The sequence below is a fragment of the Thermobia domestica genome, chromosome 5 (genome assembly GCF_964235325.1).
Source record: "Thermobia domestica chromosome 5, izTheDome1.hap1.1, whole genome shotgun sequence".
NCBI lineage: Eukaryota > Metazoa > Arthropoda > Insecta > Zygentoma > Lepismatidae > Thermobia > Thermobia domestica.
In genome coordinates, this window is record NC_137458.1 from 148,122,562 (window position 1) to 148,141,561 (window position 19,000).

Below are 19,000 nucleotides of genomic sequence, written 5' to 3' on the forward strand. Positions count from 1 at the left end.
AGGATACATATCAGAGATAGTAATAGACGCTGTCGGGTCAAAAGATTACACAGAATGTCGCACCTGGCAAATGCAATGACGTGCCGATGATAGCTGAGCAGTCTCCGTGGTACAGGAATCCCTATAGACAGACTGAGAATTCACACACGTATTCTCCATCTCTGTGGATTCCTGTTGCGCAGTGACTGCTCAGCTACCATCGGTATGGTATATTGCATTTGTCAGGGGCGACATTCTGTGTAATCTTTTGAGCCCAACAGCGATATATTTCCGCGTTCATCAGATAAGCAGCTTTTCAGGTTTTTGAACACACTGGCGCTAAAACAGTGCAGCTTTTTTTTTCTTATGTTCATTAGACATTTTTTGCTTAATTTCATGTCTCTCTTACCACTTCCTTTAGTTTGTCTGGTTATTATCGTACTCCCTATATACAGGTATATGATGCACACGATCATATGTATGAACATCAATGACTCTGAAACTACTGGACAGATTTCAAAGAATCTTTCTATTAATGTCTTTATTGTGATCTCAAATGGGTTTATGATACATAGCAAATGTTTATGATACATGTTTATACATAGCAAATGTTTATGATACATTTTTATTTTGAACAGTTGGATATCAAAGGCACGAATTTGATATATGGAAGCATCTTTATCTACAGCAAATCAACATCACATTCCTTGTACAACATTTAGAAATTTCACTCCAAAAGATGACTCAGTGGTAGAGCACTCATCTGTGATGCAAATGATTCCTCGTTCGATTCCTGATCATGTGGGTTTATAAGGAACATCTTTTCCGTGGGTGTACTTTTGTTCCTTTTCACCCCTTTTCTTCTACTATAATTTACTTTTATTAATCACCTGTTCTTTTTAGTCTACATGGGATAATCGTCCGGTACGGCTATCAAAATTTTAACATATTGATTGATCCATATTTTGATGTATCATTCAATTTTCGATATTCAGATCCGACTATTACACACAGTATCTCTACTGGTTGGACGTAAAACTACAGACTTATTTATTCTCCACTTTGTTGCGTCTTCATCTGGTTTGATAGTACACTACATTAAGATTTGGTGTATGATCAAAATCAAGTCGCCTAATGAACAGATGTCTTGTTGGGTGGTTGTAACATGTTACGATAGAATGCTTACATGGAGATTCAAAAGATTCACATATTGACTAACATTTAGTACTGGTTTGTATATTTCTTTTGATTTAATTTTACCAACCACTTCCTTTCTGAAACTTACTTTCTTCGATGTGCCGTGCGTATACGCCAACAGACGTCACTTCATAAACTTTCATGTTAGATAAATAAATAGCTTTCACTCTTTGAGCTTGCAACTCTGCTGGTAGGTTTACCTCCATCCTTCATTCGTCTTCCGTTGAAGAGAAGTGGACGCAAGTGTGTCAGTGATATCAAACTGTTCCGAAAAGAAACAAATCGTGATGTCTTGTTTGTTTCTTCCTCGATCTTTATGTCCAACCTTTATGACTTCTTCACGACTTCAAACTCATAAAGGTAAGCTCTCTGTACCTGTTCTTGAATTCTTTACGGGCATCTTCTCGTATTCACGAGCTTATTTGATGCCCACGAACATATTCTAAACTAAATAAACAGACAGGTTTTTAATTCCAATACCATCACTTTACTCTGAGGTCATGGATTTTTTTAAAATTATTTTTTTAAACAACTGCTATGCTGCAGTCCACTGTTATTCCTAATCAGGCCAGTAACTAGGGGGTAACCAGTCATATGTTTAGAGATAAATATATAAGAAACCAAGGGAAACTAAATTAGCCCCCCAAAATTATCTCGCAAACCCTTCTTCCCACTTCCCGCCAACGTAGTGTCTTGGATACGGGTCAGTTTGTAATGCTATCTATAACTTTCCAGTTATACGCATGGGGATAATACGTTTCATTTTGGACATTAAGGGCCGAATTTGGATCGCAAGTGTCACTGTTTGTCTCAGCGACCTCGAAAACTATGAATTCGACATTAACATCGGTCACTTTTAATCATTTATATATCCATCCTCCCCCAAGTTGCGAGGATGAATTTGGATTTAACCACCAACGGAAGTATCACTGTTCATCTCAGCAGAGAGAGAGAGAGAGAGAGAGAGAGATTGTCTTTTCATAACTGAATGTTAGTATCAATTATATTTCTGCTGATACATATGCAATTCTGTAGAATAATTCCTCCCTGCTTTCAATACGGTTTGAATGCATTCTGTTCATCTCATTTTAGGCAGTGTCCAAAGTACATTATGTAGATTAGGACTAAGCTGATACGTACAAAATCTAGAGTCTGAGTAACCAACACTGACAGCTTGGTCTAGCAGCGAAAGTGCTCCTACCTGCAACTTACTTGTTGCACAGAAATATATTCACAAAATACGAATTAAAAAAAAAAAAAAAAAAGCCTAATCTCAAGGCCAATTTTAGTGATACTGGGATATTGCTAGTGGGACTAGCTTATTTAGTTATCATATTTATCTTGTAAGGCATTAAAGTTATTTTTATTAAATATTAGTTTTAAGCACATGGTTCGAAATGGATCAATATCGTAATTTAGAATTATTATTGAGCCCACTTCCTAGCATAAAATTTTATCATCTAAATAATTCGGGTTCGATAAAAATGATAAAACTATTATTTTTATTTGGATGATACATAAATTATAGGCTTTTCAAGATGACTTGATTGAAGTTGTGGCAAAATCAGAATAATATAAGGAATGTAATATCAATAATGAATGCAATAATGAATCAACAAGGAATGCAATCATGTCAGCAGCCTATTCGCTTTGTTCTACGATCGAGATCAGTGATGCATGAGTGAACAATCAATGATCGCGAAGTGTCATTCATCTAGTCATAAGGAAAATTGGGGAGCAACTTGAATGAAGCAATACGGTTCATTAAAAACAACTAAAAACAAAATGCTCCATCACGAATGCCGAAAATGTCGTTTTCGCTTGTACTCAAACAATTCGACAAATTCACATACTAAACAAAAGAAATAATATATACGCCCTTTTCATCTATAAACAGAAAGTAGGTGTAATTTGTTTACGGATGTGCGAACTTCACATCCCCAACTTAAAAGTGCCGATACTTCAAGCCTTTCGGAAATTCGTGTTAGGAAACTTAGAGTTAGTTTCTTGTGGTGTAGTCACCCGACTTAGAAAATAAAAGAAGATACTCGACAAAGTATCATAATATGACAGTCCCCTAGGTACAGTCATATCGTTATTCATGCCTGTGAGGAAGAGATCTCTTACTTTTCAAAATAATCAATTCTTAATATATTTAAGCTTATTCCACTTTGAATTTTTAAGTTTATTTTTAAGGCTTAACAGGAACTAGAATTAGGGGCATTGATTCTCTCTTGAATTCATATCTTCTTGATGATTAAATTACTTGTAGAACGGCTGGTCTTTTATTTAAAGTACTACTGAGGTTCATGTAAGAAATTACTAGCTACATAATACCTATGATGACATAATGTAACTACAAGAAAAAAGTGAAAATTTTGGGTACCGTTTGCACGATTGAAAACTTTCTGAAACAAAAAGGGAGGATACCTGGTCATCCTATTGCAGTGTTCTTCACGAAACGAGACAAGAAATAGTTTTTTCTCGTCTCGTTTTTTATTTATTTATTTATTTATTTATTTATTTTCGAAGAATTTTTTTCGTCTGGACTCTTGAAAAGATTTTCTGGTCTAGTATCGTTTTCTAAAGAGATTCCAAAAAAGAAAAATCGTGTCCTGATGTTTTCCTTAATTATATCTATTAGTTATCCGAATCCTTCCGCGTAACGAGGTCCACTAAGGGTGATATATAACAATATTTAAACCACATTTATTATCGGAGTATATTGTGAAATGACTTGGCGTATCTTTAAACATGGATAAAATACTCTCTTTATTATGTCCATACTATCAATTTATGTGTTTATAATTTGTATACTATATAAGTCATATAACGCTAAAATAGTCTTTCACCAGAGATATTGAAATTTCTAATCTCATCTAGATTCTAGTCTTGAATATGAGACGAGATTAGTCGTGTATGATCTCAACATAAAAGACGAGACGAGAAATTTTTCGTCTTGAAGGGGGGCAACACTAGATTCTTGGTGTTTGCTGGAGTGTAGCTTTCCTTTTTATCAGTAAGGCTATTATGAGAGGTGGACATGCAGTTTAAGGTGGAGTTCGAATTACCATAATGCTTTCAAATGCTCTCCCCATCGGGAATCGAATCCTGGAGTTAGTCCATCAAAAAACACAAGCTAGCCACTAAATCAGCGGGGAAAGTTGTAGTTTTCCTGCAAGAGGTGATGTCACGTATCTTGACATCATCTCTTTTTACCTTCCACGTATCTACGTTACGAAGACTGGGTAAATCAGAGCCATATTTGAATTAGATTATAGCAAGAAAAAATCCGGTCCAACTCGGAACGAACCCAGGCCACTTAGTAAGAAGGTAAGACAAGCTTACTACGTCGCTGCAGCTCTGGTACATTTAATTACATTTTATAAATATCAAAGATAATCTTTTCAAAATTGCCCCCTTCTTGTTATTTACAAAAATAAATAGAATAAAAGAAAGGAAGATATGGGATGCGTAGTGAAGACACTTGAAACAACCTTCATTTAAAATACAAGATGGAAACCACGATTTTCTCTTTTTTCTCATACACACACACATATAAACAAGTTCAAAATTACTTTTTATCGACTACATGTTGTTTAATGTTCTTTCTTCATCCATTCCAAGCGTACAAAAGACCCACCTTGAGAACTCAAAATCAAGACATACTGCTAATGTTCTTGACTCCTTGTTTCAACATCTCCCTCTTGCACATAGCAATGCATCTTGACAGAAAACAGAGCTCTCTTATGTCGGTTCGATAGAACTTGTTGAGAAGAAAAAAAAAATTCTTATCCTGGCATCTGTGTCTACAGACAGGGAAAAAAAAACTAATACCACGGCACTTCAATATCCTTAGCTTCTTTTTTTGTCTTATTCTCGTTATATTAAGGATTTAAAAAAAGAAGGAAAAAGAAGACAAGCAGGAAAAAGTTTCAGTAAACAAAAATACATCTCCAAATCTTCCAAGTCAGTAAATGAATGATACCAATTTATAAACGCTCAAACAACGGATTCCACAGAGTCAGTATGAATGCAGCTCTCAGACATCTAGTTCTAAATCTACTGTCAGTTTGGTTGAATGTCGTCAAAACTCACTCTTGACGTTAATCCCATAGTTCACACAGCCATATTATACATACGTAAGTGGAGTGTGTATTAATGTATAAATATACGAATGTAAAATGCTATTCAATGTTGAATTTAAAATATTGAAACAATTCAAAATTTTCTTTGCTCGACTAACTAAAAATTTTAGCTTCAATACAGATGATGTTCTCACTACTGGACTTACTATCTCACGGTATTTTTCTTTTCCTTCTTTTTTCTTTTTGTTAACCGACCCTTTCTTTCTCAAGTTTGACTTTTCATTATATTCTACTGAAGTTACTCTTTTTAATGTTGACTGGTTCACTTTACTCTCTCATACGAAACCGTGGATATGAATTAAAAGATATAGACCCTACTATTTACGTGGACTTAGAACCACAGCACAACTTGAATTTGGTACAATTGGCACGTGTATGGACCAATTCACGCAAGCATGATGATTGTCATTGTACTATCTAGGTTGGTTCCATAAGAACAGGATTACAGACGCTAATCATTGCTTCCTTCAGAAACACTTTTTATATATTATTTTTAAAAAAAGCAGTAAAAGTAATTGACTTCTAGATTTTAATAGCTTTAATTGCGATATTCACGGATTCCATGACAATTTTAAAATATTTACATTAATATTCAAGTAAGGTATTTACATTAATATTCAAATAAGGTATAAGGATAAACAAAATAGTACTGAAAGTTTACTTTGTTTATTCAATCATTCGCTAAATTTCTTTTCTTTTAAACTGAGCTAGCAAATTTCGTGAATGGAAGTAGAAGTGAATTGTTATTTATTATCCCCCAAAAAACAAATATAAGATGTATTTTAGCTATCTGACTAAGGAACTCAGGAGATCAACTCATTATATATTTTACATCTCACGGTAATTAGTGCAGAGTGAACTTCAGGGAAATACAACTCAAAACCACGGACATAGTGTTGATGCCTATCGGATTTGACAATTCTTATCTTTCAGTTTCTGTATATAAGTATTCTATAAGCACATTTTAATATATAAATAATGTTAAATCAAATGTAAAAATTTCTACAAACACATTGTACTAGGTACAGAGCTGTGCCGTGGGGGAAGGGGGGTCGAGCGGGGCGAAAAATTCGGGAGAAGAAAAGGAAAAGAGGAAAAATTGCTTAGAATATACGTATGGGGGCGCCGTCGTATACTCTCGCCCCGGACGCTGATTTTCTACAGCACTGCCCTGACTAGGTATTAAGAGGACGAAGAGAGACTGCAGATCTACTCAATTTAGTTGACAGTAATTGGAGATTTGCTATCCGATGATTTAATCTTCGAAAATAATAATATTAACATTTCTTTAACATTCAACTGACTCCTATACGTCGTATTGAATAGTCGCCAACAAAGTCAATCCAATTTTCTTCTTTCCTCTTACATGATCACATCTCAATCATATTGGCCACAATGGATTTAAGCATAGTTATTTTGTTGTGTATAAACAATTCTCAAAATGGTCTACTTGCATAGAAGTTACTGAGAAAAAGAATACAGGACATTTTCTTTAGTGACAACATTCTCACAGAAAAGACCCTTGCAAAGCGAAATTCAGTTCCATCCTCCTTCCGCAAACACAACGGAATCTGGAATGCTTCATTATGAATGGCAAAAATGTCGTTTTCGTGCATATTAAAGCTTCTGTTTAAACAATTCGATGAATTCACGTAACGAAACAAAGGAAACAATATATACGGCCTTCTCATCTTGACGTGATAAACAGAAGGTAGGTGTAATTTGTTTACAGATCGTTACGGAAGGCGTAAGTCTTCCTCTTGCCACAGACGCGTACTTGCTAACAGAGATCTGAAAGTGTTAATTTTGTCGACCACAAAATGCAGTTAACGAATTTATACTTTATAGCCCTGAGTTAATGCATTTTTCTGCATTGTCTTTTGTTTTTCCGTAATTGCAAGCACTTAAATGTTCCTTAACAGAAAACACAAATAATACTTTATTGTAGGTAAAGTGATAACTTGTGAGCACCGGTATTCGGAAAGCGGTATCGATCAAATACTCCATGGCATGAAATAACCCACCTAAAACCTATGACAGTATGACATATGCAAATGTATTATTCATTTTATTAAATAATACAGCATATTAATATGTCAAAACTTTTTTTTTCTTGAAGGCTTAATTGACATTATTTTTATTTAGAATATACCGGGTGTTTCAGATAAAATGACCAGTTCTTAATAATCACAAACGACTGGAGATAAAAAAGGATGGAACAGGTAGTAGATAGGAAAACGTGAAAGCACATTGAATAGATAGTTTTGCTTGCCCCACAGGACCCCGTATCATGGGGACCTAGAGGTTACCTAAAAATGTTAAATGGCAGGTTATGTCATCTGACTGATATATCGTTGAAAAGGCAATTTAAAAAAATGATTTTGTAGGGAAAAGTTTTTGTGTGGAAAGGGGAGAGCGTTTAAGAAATGGTACCTTATAACTGACTTCTTACACAGTCAGATGATACGTCCAATGCTCATAAATCACAAATGGTTCTAATTTAGAGGACTCTCTGGAGCACCGCTTACGGAATAGTGACTAAGTGTGAGTTCTTGTTGGTTGCATTTTTCAGCAACTTAAGCTAGGATATCTTAGTGAATGTCCTGAAGAAGGTTGAGCTAGAGTAAAAGCATCGCGTACGAAACTTACATATGAACCAACGGGTAACAGAATAGGAGAAAAAACGTAGAAAAGTGTAATTAAGAGGTACTGCCTTTCGCCAACATTTTACAATATCCATTTAGAAGAAGTAAATAGGAAAGTCTACTGGAGGAGATGGTAGGTATTTCAAACAGAAAGGAAAACGGTTAAAGTACGTACATTCATTCCGCAGATGATATGGAATGATTCTTATAACGGAATATGGAACAAACATTAACCGAATATTGGGAAAATATGACCAAAAGCTGAAGGAACTTCTTTTTAGTTTAACGCCCCACAATTATGCCCCGAGGCTAAGGAAGAAGGGAAACTGTGTTACCTATGGAACTTGGAATAGAGAAAGTAGAACAGATGACTAATTCCAGATGTCTTAGGTAGCATTAATAGCGAAATGAAATTTGAACTGGTAATACAAGAAAGGGAAATACGAAAGAAGCTGTGGTTCTATTATAATTAGGACTTGGATTCTATGATCAACAACTTTGAAAATATGCATGGCAAAATATAGCAAAATATAGCCTCGCCTGAGGCTGTAGACGTGGGATCAAATGACTCCCTCCTGAATTACAGATATACATAATATAATACAAGTGAAAAACGTGAAATTCTACTTTCCCTCCTCGCCTCCCAGCTGATAACTTTATATTACTAGAGTACTTAACTTTACCATCTTGAAAATCCGTAATGCCAGGTTCTATGACAAAAATCCTTCAAACATTTGTCAAATATCATTCATACTCGAAAGAATATCCGCCTTACATTCACAGGAAAGAAGAAAAAGAGACAGTTATTATCAAAATTATCAGTGGTTATCTCAGCAGGTGACCCAGGGAAAAATTCTCCTGGAGTCATATCTCTGATGGTGCTCACTGTGGATTACTAATATTTTCGCATTACTACTTTCATTTCATTGTATTTAAAGTCCTCCCGATATGGATGAAAATATTTTGCACCAATATGCCACAAAGAAACTGGACTTACAGAGAAGGAAAATGAGAGGCAGAGAGAGAGAAGGGGGCTGAGGTGGCTATTTCTCTTTTCAAAATGATCGATGATATATCAGGTCAAGCAATTTGGCTCCGCTATACTGATTCCTTCAAATCTCATTACACAAGGCCAAATATTTCTAATGTAAGAAAAGTTCCAAATAATTTCGTTGCCAATACTGGCAAGTATCTATATTCCTGTACAATAACTAAAATTCGCCTAAGATATGATCAAAAATATGCTTTTTACAATACTCCGAAGCTAAAACATCGTTCAAAAATGCGTTTATAAACTTTATTTTTATAAAGTTTATAAAAATAAGAACTTTATTTTCCCATAAAAACTTTATTTTCCTGTTACAAGGGTTAAAAATTTGTTTATACTTAATTAGGCATGTAAAAAGATATAAAGATAAAAAATATGACATACACGATTTCAATCATTCAATTTATAGGTCTTTCAGAGTTCTCTCTGCATTCAAATAACCTCGGTTTTAGTTGGTTCCTATATAATTCGTTAATCAGGAAAAAAATGAAATGAAATCTTTGAGTTTTACGTCCCACGATTATGCCGGTTAGGCTAAAGGAGACGGTGATGATGAGTTATGAATGAAATGGTGGAATGAAGAAAGTGGGAAGAAACGGGAGAACCCCGAGAAAACCCACGCACACGGTGTTTGTCCACCACAAAGTTCACTTGGCTGGGGCTGGGATCGAACCCGGGACCCCAAGCACCAGAGGTGAACGCTCTACCACTGAGCCACCGCGGCCCCCTCGTTAATCAGATCATTTGCTTTTAATCTATAGATATTGCACAAAGATTTGTTCTCAAGTGATATTTAACAATATTTTTATTAGTGTTCCTATCATAATGTGTAAAATAAATAATAACCAAACATGTTAGATTAAAGTTATCTCGTACTTAAATGTGTTAAACGAATGATAAATTTGAATTTTTAGTCAAGTTACTGTAAAACAATATTCTTTAATTTGTAATTAGTAAAAATTATTTACGTTTGTTCTCACTGGAATAAGTTTATTTCTATCGCAATAGTTAATTACGTAGGTTGATTAAAATATACGCTTATATGGATGATGTTGTAGAATAATTTTCGAAATATTAGCTTTCAATATTAGAGTTACGCGCATAGTTATGTTTGGGTTGGCTTATTTTCTGGGTCAGAAACATGTTCATTACGCAAAAATGATAGACGACTGGAAGCTTTCGAAATGTGAGTGTGAAGAAGAATAGAAAGAATTAGTTGGGTCAAGCGGAAAATGAATGATAGGGGGTTAGAAATGCCGAAGAAAAGAACAATTTTAGATATTATTAAAAAGAGGAAAAGAAATTAGCTGGGACATTGGGTAAGAAGGAACTGTATCATGAAAGACGTGTTAGAGGGTATGGTGGCAGCAAAAAGAGGGAGAGGACGAAGGAGGCTACAGTTGATGAAAGGAATCAAAACAGAAATCGTACGTGAAAACGGATAGGTTACCTGAACACCGTGGAAGCTTCTCAGTTGCAGCAACTGATCTGCTAATAATGGCAAAATAGCTATGATGATTATGATGATGATGATAACTTTTGTTTGCCATAAATATACTGTTCCAAAAACGAATCTACATTCTGCAGAATATGTATTTTGTAAATGTATCAGTTAGTCTATTGCATAATGTTCTCATTCACTGTTCCAATTACTGTAATTTGTTTACGTGATTTTTACGTACTCAAATTACTTATAATCGGATCAATGAATCAGAATATTGAGTACCATAAACCATAATTGCTCCACAGGAACAGTATAAAAGAAATTCTAATGATTCTATATCCAACTAAAGTACTGGTTGAATATAAAGTACTAGTACTAAAATACTAGTACAGTGTTTGAAGAAATGATGCGAATAATTATTCGAATAAACAGTGAACCGCTTGATGAAGTATAACAGTACTATGTAGTACACGTAACATTTCTCACAGCTGGCACAATCATTAGAATGCTAGTAATATCCTACGCACTTTCACTTACGCATTGCACAAATGTTTAAAATCATGACTATTCTATTACAATTGTAATAAACATCATGTATTTTCCAGTAAAAATGATGATCATTATTAATGAATAATCGTTGAAATTATTTATTTTTAAACATATACTGCTTCTGTCCAACTCTTCAACATTAAAAAAAAAAAGAGAGAGAGAGATTAAATTTGCCACTCCCAGTGAACACACGATAGGCCTATTATATATTCATAGAGAGAAGGTACTTGAACATTTATATACTGTACGTATAAATCCAATATAACAATTCTCTCGGGAAATCTGGTGTTGACAAAAGTCCAGTGAAAAAAAAGTTTTATTGGAGGGGAAACAATACAATCAGCAAATTGGAATCAGTCATACGGAAAGGTGGGCGTTTAAATTACGTTGCCGACAGAATTCATGGCTGGCGGCCTTGGGATGGGTTTCTGCGTGTTAGTTAATACTAACTTTCAAACTAAAGTTGAAATTCTCATCACGCAGTGAATAAGGTTCTTCTTACCGATGCCGCTTAAAACTTACGGGAGTCCAGAAAAAAACCGGAACTATGGTCATAAACGTTACAATACTCTCAGTCATTTGTTTAAAATGTAGAATAATTTTCTCAAGAGTCAGCATTCACGTAATGTAATATAATAATTTATAGAATTGTTTAGAAGCCACAAACTTCGCAGTAATGAAAGTTTCCTCAGACATTTATGAGTCCAGCAAGTCTTTGTAATGTTTGTTTCTTTTACAATGACTAATGTCAATTGGTTATTCGCTAAGTACCCTCACTTCTTAAAAAAAAAAAATGTTTCTATAAGAATACCAAAAATATAGGAAGTGAGCCAGGTAGTACCTACAAAGTGCTATTAAATAAACTTACAACTGTTTCCCAACCTTTTCTTATAGACCAGAAATTTGGGTGCGCAGTTTATGACGTCAGAATTTTAGGTACCCAAAGAACATCAGATCATGGCACCGGTAAAAGTGTCAATGTTTGAATAAATTTCTAATTGCGCTTTCTACACTAATTTGAGGACGTTGAATCGAAAGAAACAATGATGTTTTTAAACTTATCCGTCCATGAAATTAAAAAGCAAAATCACCTCAAAGTTCTGCTTCTTTCTAAGATATCAGATACCCTCTAACATTTAGTCGTCTTACAAACAATCCAGACTCCATCGGTTGTAGCTAATATTACTGCCAAATTATTTATACCATTCCATTTCATTTCCCCAAATAGAATACTATCCATATTTACTTGTCTATATTCTCTTAAAATGATGATTCAATCAATCACAACGAACGTGATTAGATAATACATTAGCGCCATGCAATTTATTAACCATGACAAAAAAGCATTACACACTTCTTACATTAGATCCAAAACCTTAAAAACATGTTGATATAACATTTTGGTGCTGTTCTTTTAATAAGTATGATGCGGTGTGAAATCACAGCTTTCAACACTGTACAATTACGGAAAATTTATTAACCCTACCAGACACCATACCTCTCAACCCATTACGTGTTAACCATTCTAATGATACTACACAGACAAATCGCTCGTTGAAAGAATTTCATTCCCAGATTGCATTGTATCTTAACTAAATACAAACCAGCCAATAGAAGAACAAAATTACAACAAGCCGGGGGGAAATCTGTTTCTTGTCATCAACAAATACAAGAATGAACTGCAGTAAGTTTATTAACTTCGAGTTATCTTACATGTATAATGGTTCAGCTTGATTTATTTTCACTTTTCCACTTCCCTACAATAGCTATTTCCCACTCGACTACGATTTACTTCCATTCCATTTATAGAGAACTGGCAGGATCTTAAAAACCTTAGTGGGTGGTAATCGGAACTGTCCGAACAATCATATCCTCTTACTAGTGACATTGTAACTTAACTTATGTTCAACGACGTTGCCATAGCTTTGGTCCCCATTACACGGTGATTAATGGCTTACACATTGGGTTCTTTCTTTCTATATAGAGAAGGGGGAAATAAACAAACACTGACCAATTTGCCTGCATATATAGATCATTCCTTCTCAATGGAAAAAGAAATATTCTGTTGAAAGCAGGTTGAAAGTGTCAAATAACAGCAACATCAAGCACTCGGAGTTTCCAGACTACTTTTTTCTTCGCCAAAACATTTGAGACATTCCATTCCATATTCATATGACTGAGAAAAGATCAGCTTTTGCTCACCCCCTATTTTTGCCGAGAGCTGCCGTCCAGTTCGAATTTTGTTCCTCTCCAAAGGAAGAAGGAACATTTTTCCACTCAAAGTGTCAAATAACAAAACAACACAAACCATTCGGAGTTTCCACGCTACTTTTTTTTTTCGCCAAAACCTTTCTCAAGTGACAGAGAGGAATACGCACTCACCCCTCTGGTCGAAAATTGTCAGCTAGCTTGAATTTCTTGGCAACACCGGATTTCGGAAAAAATGTTTGTTTTACTACCATGTAGTGGGAGGAGAAGGTTAATAGGTCAATTTTCCATACCTCCCCCCAAGGTTTTTAAGACGTTTCTAAAACTGTAACTGCAAATACACTATAACTAGTTTCATCTATAATATGTTTTCTTTTTTTGTGTTGATTTGTACATAATAATTACTGAAACATCTACTACAGAACTGAATATCTGGTATTTGCTAATGCACAGTCGTTTCGTTTTTTTCTTCTTTCATTTATAAGTAGTATGTGTGTGTCACTGTTAAGAAAAACAACAGATATGATTTGTCAGTTAACGGTAGGATATATTTACACAAACAGTAGATAAAATAAATAAGCAATCTGTTCCAGCAGAATACGAACTATCACTTATTACTGGTAAAGAACGACATACTAATTGGTTCTCGAAAACTACGCATGGGAATTTACCCCTCAAGCAACTAATTTTATTTTTGATGTGATCTGCTGATTGATATACCTATTAGCTTTGCGCAACATTATAGTTTAATAAAAATTAAGTTCTTTCAAGGAATTTGAAGGTTAAAATATATAAAACTATAATCATGCCTGTCCTATTCGATGGTTGCGAAATATGCTTACTCTGAGAGAAGAACGTAGACAAAATATTTAAGAACAAGACTAGAGTGACAAGACGTACTCATTTTCGCAGTACAGTACTGTTTTTTGAAGAGTTCTCCTGTGTGTTGCGAAGACGCCTAGAAAATCGAGAAATGTCCTTCTTTTAAATGTCCAGCGAAATGTCCTGAGTTAACTTATTTGTAATACTTTAATGTTGCATTCTTTATTCACATGTTACATTCTGTTACATTCTTTTCCTGAATGATGAACCGCTGTGTGTTTTAACACTTCTCAAAAGATTACAGAAGGAGAACAATCAACAAACCATTGTTTTACAAACCAAATTGTTTTTACTGACAATGAGAAGGGCTTGTTGAGATATCGCTAAGGTAGGAAAGATTTCTTTTTCAACTTACGACAGTAATGCTACCCAAGTTAAGTAGAAGTTCCCTCGTGCCGGTTTAAATTTTTCCTCATTCCTTAAAATAATCCCACATCGAAAATCGATGTTTAAAAAGTATTTAGCCCAACACGAAGTTTCACTGTACGTAGATAAAAGTAAACCACTTTGTTATTCAAAGCATTTTTACTTGTTTAATTATTTCAATACTTTTGTTCAGTACTTTTTTTAAAAACTAAAATGAATTATTAATTTAAGGTTAACGTTAAATGAAATAAGGGCATGCGTATTGCCGACACAGTAAACTATCATATACTATTATATTTGTGTACTACTTTTCGCTTGTCAGAATCTGGTCACCCTAAACAAGACCCTGAGACAAATATTCGGGCCCAAGGGTCTGGGAATGGGAAATGGCGGAAACTTCGTAACGAGGAACTACATAATTCATACGATTTACCAAACATTGTTAGGGTCGTCAAGTCTAGAAGGCTTACGTAGGCAGGTCATGTAGCTAGGATGGAAGAAAGTACAAACGCGACTGGAAGACCAATCGGAAAACGACCATTAGGAAGACCTAGACTCAGATGGGAGGACAATATCAAAATGGATCTCGCAGAAATAGGAATACAAAGTAGAAACTGGATCCAGTTGGCTAAGGACAGAAGTCGGTGGAGAGCTTTTGCAACGCAGCATTGAATCTCCGAGTTCCATAGGCCATAGAGTTAGTTAAAAATTAAAGTCTGAGTTAATCATAATTTTGAATTATATCTCATTAAGCATGTTGTGTACTATCATCATATAGTGTCAAAGAAGAGCTTGATGAAAGAATAGTTTAATATCAGTTTCATCTTAATCAGGTGACGTAGTTATCAAACAGCATGAATGTTTAGCTTACAAAAGTATTAGTTTTTCTCTATAATCTCGAAACTATTCATATGAGGATTTATATTCACTTATGTATCATTTTGTTCAGTTCAACGAGATCTGTCGGCTGGTATGTGTCTCATCTTTGGATATTTTTTCCGTTAAAACCTAATAATATTGTAGAACTGAAACATCTATATTATCACCGTATCTGTAGTATTTGCTAATACATAGTTTTCCCTTCTATTTCAGCTTTAAAGTGAGTAGAAAATAAATCTCCAGGCTAGGATTTCCCATATCGTGACGGAGGTAACCAACCTCGTTACACATTCCCCTTCCCCCTTCAACCCATGAATCAATAGATTTCCCCTATAGGAATTCGGAAGAGACGTGCAGATTTAACTCGGGGGACGTTTCGTTCAAAACAATCATTTTTATATAATTTATAAATACAATTATAATTTACTAACCAATTTAAAGTTTTAGTTGTATCATCAATTTTCGTTGTCACGTATCAATGAGATTTTGCTGTTTTTCCAAATAAAAGTAGAAGAAATCTTATACCTAGGTAATAATATAGAAATGCACGGTAGAAGTTTAGAATTTCAAGTAAATAGATGTTTAGTGAGTGGCTAAAGGTATACGTCTCCTATATTAGATTCTTGGTAAGGACTAGGGTTGAATGAGATACAGGACGAGACAGTTCTTTGAACAGAAACATTATGACATTACTTTCACTACGTTTTTACGAGACGGGCAGCCTGAGCTCTTGCCTCATGTAGACAACCCTAGTGGCGGCAAGGGATTTTCGGTGTTAACCTAGTACCAAAAAGCAACTAAAACTAGATTTTTTTTTTAAGTAGATTATTCCAGACAAACTTCGATGGAAGCTGATTTGTTCATCTCACCACACATTCAATAACTGAAAGCCACCTGACTTCCAATAGTCCTTCGCCAATTGAAACGCCAGGGAAATGGAAGCATTTGGCACATTAAAAATAAACCACAACAGAGTTGCTAGATATATATTCATTTTAAATCACAATATTTACGTGAATACATTGTTAGGGTGTCATTTTGTTATTAAAATACTTTTCAACGTATGCGCCCTCATTTTCCACATACTTGTGGAATCTTTTAAGAACAGAGTCCACGGCTCTTCTTAGCATCTTAACTGGAGCATTTGCAAACACTTCACGGATATTTTGTTCAAGACTGTTAATATCCCTTGGTTTTAACTTGTACACTTCTTCCTTAGCCCAACTCCAAAGGGAGAAGTAGCATGGGGTTAGATAGGGGCTGCATGCAGGCCATTCCACCTCTGCGCAGCATATGACGTCATAATCACAAATTTATGCAATATATGTAGGGGTCTTAGTCTTATCGTTTTGTAACTGTCTGGTTCGCATTCTAAATTTTATATCCTTCACTGTCTTTAAACCATTCACTAAAATTCAAAAAAGTAGCTTAGCAAAGAGCTTCAATAGCGAAAAACTACAGCATATAAAGCTCAAGGATCATATTTTTATGAACTGCAAAATTATTCGAAATTTTTCTTATTCTAAGAATTATTCAAATTTCCCCCCATTATTCGATTTTTTATTATATTCACATAATCAGTTATACGTATTTGAAAAATAAATTATTTTATTAGAATACTCGAATATATAAGATTATTTAAAGCACTGCTATCTGCAGGGTGGTTGTAAATTCAATATCTATTTTTAGTTTAAATTATTCTAGAAACTAGATCGGCTCTAGGTGGCGTGTAATACTGTTTACTAATGTGAGGAGTGAGGTTTACCGTTTTATGATTTCAGTAGTTGATTCAGTGAAAATCGCAAAATGGCTGGTGTCTACAGCGTAGAAGACAGAACTAAGATTGCCGCCAGGTATGAAGTTCGGAGGTTACTGGTGCAAATGCAGAGGTGGAATGGCCTGCATGCAGCCCCGATCTAACCCCATGCTACTCCCTTTGGAGTTGGGCCAAGGAAGAAGTGTACAAGTTAAAACCAAGGGATATTAACAGTCTTGAACAAAATATCCGTGAAGTGTTCCAGTTAAGATGCTAAGAAGAGCCGAGGACTCTGTTCTTAAAAGATTCCACAAGTATGTGGAAAATGAGGGTGCATGCGTTGAAAAGTAAATTAATAACAAAATGGTACACCCTAATAATGTATTCAATGGAAATAAAACTGTGATAGATTGTTTACTTTTTAAAATATTCATTGTTACACATAGGTACTGGCTTTACAGCCACCCTGTATTATTATTTTAAAAATATACATATATTCTCATGAAAAAGGTCAAAAAAATGGCAGATACGCACTATAAAGTAATTAGATTATACAAAAAAGATATCTTAACGATAAGTTTGAGCTAGGTGCCAAAATTTTGGTAAGCATGCAATCCTTTCTTCTTCTTTTTCATGCAAAATCCAGCGTCACCTAAGATGCCTTCTTTACCACGACTTTGAATAAAATCCCACAGAACTAGTTCGACACTGAAAGATATGTAGCGTAACTTTTGCTGGAAACCTCATGAGGAGAGAAAACAGCAAAATACGTTGCAATATCGCGAGATCTATCTTCAAGAAAATAATTTACCTAGTGTTATAGCAGGAAACTGGACACGTGTTTCTGAAGAAAATAAGAGAACTTACGTAAAATTATGATTCAATGTTACAACTCAGAGACTCAAATAAGCTAACATGTATCATCTTATCTAACCCCCAAATACATTTTTTCTTCTTCTTTTCTTTAACGGTCTTCTACAAGTTCCTAACCAAGCTTACGAAAACTAGTGTTTATCGCCGAAAAGTTCCTTGTGCAATTTGATTACATGGCTCGCTATATGAAACGCGCAGAAAACGATAAATTTTACGTTAAGTTCGTGACAGTAGGCTGTACAGACAGAAACGGTAGAATTTTTTTTTTTTTAACTATGTGGAGAATACGAGAAAAAATAGAAACAAGTGTGTATTAACGCATTCTATCACGTAGTATAGAGGCATATACAGTACATATACACTAACAGACAGAGAGATGAAAAACAGAACAGAAGACAGATACATAAAGAGAGAAGAGTAAAAAATACTTCGACCAGAACCGGCCGAACAATTTGGAAAGTTTATAAGCCTCGTGGGGAGAAAACAATCAAGTATACGACTGCTGATTTCCAAAGCTACAATAAAAAGTTACATAATACCTGTACAAAGAAAGTGCAAGCATTTGTGTATCTTTTGCCATAAATTCACTGGACTTTCACCCATACTGAGACATTATATATTATGTACTTATTGTAAAGAAAGAACCGAATTATGGATGATTTATAGATTCAAAACTTTAATATGCTACAAATCATTATTCATAATTCGGTTCTAATTATCTTAACGGATATTTGCACAGAAACTTTTGCTTTTTTTCGGTTTAAGTACACTCCAAATTATTAAATACTATTTGAATTGCACGTTCGTGGAACGGCGAGGATTAAATTTACGCAAAATATCTGGAAGTAAAGAAATTAGTGAAATAACGAAGAGCAACACCTTTAACCTCTCCTGTTATGCAAACACGCATAGCAAATGCGGATTGTTGATTGCCCACACTCATTTGAGGGTGCTGAATCCAATGGTATTATTTTTAAACATATATGTGCATGTAATTCCTAGAAAAGTGATCTAGTCTCAAATGTG

The 19,000-nt window shown here is 34.7% G+C and overlaps 1 protein-coding gene and 1 long non-coding RNA gene across 5 annotated transcripts in view; one reads left to right on the plus strand and one right to left on the minus strand.

The window, feature by feature from the left end:
• LOC145686159 (uncharacterized) overlaps nt 1-19,000 on the minus strand; it is a 550,748-nt gene that overhangs the window by 368,374 nt on the left and 163,374 nt on the right. The gene's annotated exons all lie outside the window — the stretch shown is intronic.
• LOC145686162 (uncharacterized) overlaps nt 1,400-19,000 on the plus strand; it is a 135,534-nt gene continuing 117,933 nt past the window's right edge. The window contains exons 1-2 of the long non-coding RNA XR_014131537.1: nt 1,400-1,536; nt 15,559-15,615. This is a non-coding gene — a long non-coding RNA (uncharacterized LOC145686162). The remainder of the gene's footprint in view (nt 1,537-15,558; nt 15,616-19,000) is intronic.